Genomic DNA, 5,628 nt, shown 5'->3' on the forward strand with positions numbered 1-5,628 from the left:
TATTGTCCAGCATTTGTTTCTCGATCTCTGATTTGTTTCGACATAGAACTAAATTGAACACATCAATTAGGTTCTGACCGGGCCCGGTACATAGGTCAAAACCAAATCATCGAGGGGCCCAGATATCGCTTCTATTTCTAGAAGGAACAGATAAACTTCGACTGATATGCTTGTACTAACTACTTGTTGAATTATTCACAAAGGCACGTTTTATAACATCGAGTTACCCATGCGTTTTCGTACAATCAATGAATAACCAACTCATAGTCAACAACTCATATCTCTAGGTTTGAAGATTTATATGATATTACCGTCTCACGATCACTCGAGATAAATTCCATGAAGTGATGCAAGTGAGCGTGGTTTGGATCCAATACTCAACCCTTATGAGTACTCATGAATGTTGTAGCAACCATTGCATTGTCCAAAGCACTTTTAGACAAATCATACAAGCCAAATTCATGACAGTCTTAAATCAATACTTACTTCCAAAGTTTGACTGACTGTGGATGGTTTGAATAATAACATAATTATTCTGGAAGTAAAAACATGCAAAATTGAAACATAGTAAACAATCAACACAAGATAGTAACACCTTACTGAAATAACAACTTTTATTTATCATCAAATGTCAATTACATTTTACAAGTTTCAGGAATCTAATTGTTGAAACTAATATCATCCCTCAGCCCAATGCGCCTCGCATGCTGTAAATGCTTAACCCTGCTCAGTCCCTTCGTGAGGGGATCTGTCGGGTTCTCATTTGATGATACCCTCTTAGCCACGAGGAGTCCTTCTTCTATTCGATGTCTGATGAAATGGTATTTTCTGTCAATGTGCCTAGATCTCCCGTGATCTCTTGGTTCCTTAGCCAAAGCAACCGCACTTTCGCTGTCACAGAAAATTTCCATTGGCTCTTTTATAGCTGGTACAACTCCAAGGTCTCCGATGAAGTTCTTTAGCCATATCGCCTCCTTAGCCGCTTCACTTGCTGCTATGTACTCTGATTCACAAGTAGAATCAGCTACTGTCTCCTGCTTGGAACTTTTCCAAGTAATTGCCCCTCCATTTAGGATAAAGACCCAGCCCGACTGAGAGCGGAAATTATCCCTATCAGTCTGGAAGCTAGCATCGCAATATCCTTCCACTCTCAAGTCATCACTGCCACCGAGGGTAAGGACCCAATCCTTAGTCCTCCGCAGATACTTGAGAATGTTCTTTACCGCTGTCCAGTGTGCCTTGCCAAGATTCCCTTGATATCTACTGACCATGCTCAAAGCAAAGGCCACATCAGGGCGAGTACAAGTCATAGCATACATGATCGAGCCCACAGCGGAAGCATATGGTATATGACTCATCTCAGCTATCTCAGCCTCTGTACTCGGACTCTGAGTCTTACTTAGCTTGGCATTACTCTGGATTGGTAATTCTCCTTTCTTGGAATCTTGCATACTGAACCTCTTCAGTACCTTATCCACATAAGTACTTTGACTAAGTCCAATTAGTCTCTTACTCCTATCTCTCAATATCCTTATCCCTAGGATATAGGCAGCTTCCCCAAGGTCCTTCATAGCGAAACACTTCCCAAGCCAGGACTTAACCTCCTGCAAGGTTGGGACGTCGTTTCCTATGAGAAGTATGTCATCCACATACAACACCAAGAAGCTAACTATGCTCCCACTAGCCCTGACATACACACAAGACTCATCCTCACTCCTAGAAAAGCCAAACTCTTTGACTTTCTCATCAAAGCAAAGATTCCATCTGCGAGATGCTTGTTTCAATCCATAAATGGATTTATCAAGCTTACACACTCTATTAGGGTATCTTGTATCGACAAAACCCTCTGGTTGAGCCATGTAAACATCCTCAACCAACTTTCCATTAAGGAAAGCGGTTTTGACATCCATTTGCCATATTTCATAATCATGAAATGCAGCTATGGCTAATAATACTCTAATAGACTTAATCTTAGCTACTGGTGAGAAGGTCTCATCATAGTCAACTCCCGGAGTTTGAGTAAAGCCCTTCGCAACCAGTCGCGCTTTATAAGTATGTATCTTCCCATCCATGTCGGTCTTCTTCTTGAAGATCCATTTGCACCCAACTGTCTTACGACCTGGTACATTGTCAACCAAGTTCCAAACTTGATTGTCATACATGGACTGAATCTCGCTGCCCATAGCCTCCTTCCATTTAGCAGACTCAGGGCCTGCCATGGCTTCCCTGTAATTATTAGGTTCATCCAAATCTATTAGTGTACTATCACTAATAAATGTATCACCTTCAGTGGTGATGTGATAACCATAATAAAAATCAGGTGTGTTCCTCACCCTAGTGGAACGTCTTGGAGGTACAGACTCATCTATCGGATCAACAAGAGTTTCCTCCTTAGGTTGGTCGATAGCATTTGAGGTTCCTTCACCACTTGACTCTTGAAGCTCTTCAAGGTCAATTTGCTTCCCACTGTCCCCTTGGCTTATGAATTCTCTCTCACGAAAGACTCCTCTTCTTGCCACAAAAACCACATTATCACTGGGTCTGTAGAAGAGGTAACCAAAGGATCTCTGTGGGTAGCCGATGAAAATACACCTCTCACTTCGAGGTTCAAGCTTGTCATGAGTCTCACGCCTCACGAAAGCTTCACAACCCCAAATCTTGATGTGGTCCAAATTGGGAACTTTCCCAATCCACATCTCGTGAGGTGTTTTGGCAACCTTTTTAGTAGGGACTAGATTAAGGATATGGGCGGCAGTCTCTAAGGCATACCCCCAGAAAGAGATTGGTAACGAAGCTCGACTCATCATGGAACGAACCATATCCAACAAGGTTCGATTGCGCCTCTCAGCTACACCATTCAACTGTGGTGTTCTGGGAGGTGTCAATTGTGAGACAATCCCACATTCCTTAAGATAGTCAAGGAACTCAATGCTAAGATACTCTCCTCCCCGATCGGATCGGAGCATCTTGATGTTCCTGCCCAATTGATTCTCCACTTCCTGCTTAAACTCTTTGAACTTTTCAAAGGTTTCTGACTTATGCTTGATTAAGTAAATATATCCATATCTACTGTAATCATCAGTAAAAGTCACATAATAGCGATTAGCATCCCTTGTAGCAACTCTGAAGGGCCCACACACATCCATGTGTACAAGGTCCAACAAACCTTCACCCCTATCACAAGTACCTGTGAAGGGTGACTTTGTCATTTTTCCAAGTAAACAAGACTCGCAACTATCATCTGACTTGAGGTCAAATGATTCCAAGACTCCAGCCTTTTGGAGTTGGCCTATGCGCTTCTTGTTAACATGTCCAAGACGACAATGCCACAAGGATGCTTTATCCAAGCTATCTGAAGAATCAATATACAACACATTATTTCCTAGATTGTCTACAACATTCACGGCTTCATATACACCATCACAAGGTAATGCTTTAAAGTAAAATACATCATTGTAATAAACATTAATAGCACCATTTTTATTATCAAATGAAAATGTAAAACCTTGTTTGTACAAGCCATGAAAGGAAATAATATTTCTCGCCATTTCGGGCGAGTAACAACACTTATTCAAATCTAACATTAACCCATTATTAAGAAATAAAGAATAAACTCCTATCTTGGTAACAAGTGATGCTTTCCTGTTGCCCATGACTAAGTTTATCTTCCCGTGCTCCACTTGCTCACTTCTTCTTAGTGCCTGCAAATCAGTACAAATATGAATACCACACCCTGTATCAAGCACCCAAGAATTAGCATTAGATGAGTTGTTAGACAATATTGTGTAAATACCTGCATGGGTGGGTTTAACCTTCCCATCCTTTATATCTTGCAGATATTTAGGGCAGCTTCGCTTGAAGTGTCCCTTATCCTAGAAATAGAAGCACTGTGCTTCCTTTGGGTTTGAAGAAGGAGTAATGGGACCTTTCTTTGTCCCACTTGAAGAGGAACCATCAAGAGTCTTACCCTTGGTACCCTTCGAAGGGTTTTTCCTCTTCTTACCCTTTCCCTGCCCAATAGCCAGAACAGGGGCTGTTGAAGGAGTAGAAGTAGCAACCGCTTTACCCTTAAGGCCATTTTCAGCTGTCCTTAAGAGTCCTTGAAGTTTGCTAAGTGTGACTTCCTCCTTGTTCATATGATAAGTCATACGAAACTGATCATAACTTGGAGGTAAGGAATGGAGAATGATGTCAATCGCCATTTCCTCAGGAAAGTCAACATTTAGCTTCAGCAACCGGTCAACGAACCTTTGCATCTTCTGCAAGTGACCGGTGATGGGTTCACCATCCTTCATCCTTGCGGTTATCATGGAGGAGATGATCTCATACCACTCCTGACGCGCGCTCTGATGGTACCTTTCCATCAGATCCAGGTGCATCTCATAGGGGTAGAAATCTTCATAGGATTTTTGAAGTTCAGGAGTCATGGTGGCCATCATGATGCATGCTACTTTAGTGGCATCCTTTTCATGTGCAACAAACTCCGCAAACTCTTCAGGAGTAGCAGTGGCTTCACTCACAACCTTAAGCTCCCTATCGATGACATATTCTTTGTCCTCATAGCGGGTAATCATTCTGATGTTTCTGATCCACTCATTGAAATTGGATCCATCAAAGATGACCTTACCACACAAGTTCATAAGGGAAAAGGAGCCTGTTGGGTTTGAGCCAGAAGCATTGTTGGAAGACATCTGAAAGGAAAGAAAGACAAGTTTCATTAGATTAGGAATCCTTAATAATTCACCCAAAAGAAATATTAAGGCTAGGATCCAACAAACTATTTATAGTTGGAAGAGGGATGCCGTAATCCATACTATAAAATATTTGAAGGTAGGTAAATGACGATTTACCAATTTCCACCATAAGAACGAAATATTTTATTATTAGGTTTTATTGGTTTTGAAACTCCTAGATCTTTTGAGATACATTGAACTTTTCAATGGCATGTTTGAATCTCGATTGTGCCCTCTCAAGTTTGTGACTGGGATGCCGAGGATCACAAACAAGGTGTGAATAACCATACAAATTTACTTGGTACCCTCAACAATATTACCTAATCGATGTGTCGGTTAACCACACACGCTCCACCGATCTATAATAAGGTCAAGTTACCCTTTGCCACTCTTACTAGTCCATGTTAGTGTGCCGGTTAACCACACACGCTCCACTAACGACTTGGTAAGGTACAAAGTGTAATTTTATGGGCTAGCACCAATTTCACATTTTCCTAAAGTAACTAAGATTGGGAATTTATAATGTATAGTTACTTTATAATTCATTATACTTTTAACAAGTATTTAAAGTCGTATCCTACCCGTTCGGCTAACGACCCTCCACCGATCAAGGAAGCGGTGGGTGAGAGTGGACACCCATTAAGTCACCATTTTATAGGCAACAACCTTATACCCCCCTTATAGACCGGCTTCGTGAATGAGGCCTACTAACGGTAAGAATGACATATTCTTATACATATCTATATAATAAAATTATAATAATAGTATAAGTGTTGATTTTTAAACTTTTTAAAAATCTAAGGTTTAATTTGGAATTAAAGTATTAAAGTATAAGACTTTTCAAATTCCAAAACTTGAGGGCAAGATTTGAAACTATTCCAAGTCTCTTCAATTT

This window comes from Lactuca virosa, chromosome 3, assembly GCF_052849685.1.
Source record: "Lactuca virosa cultivar CGN04683 chromosome 3, Lactuca_virosa_CGN04683_v6, whole genome shotgun sequence".
Classification (NCBI taxonomy): domain Eukaryota; kingdom Viridiplantae; phylum Streptophyta; class Magnoliopsida; order Asterales; family Asteraceae; genus Lactuca; species Lactuca virosa.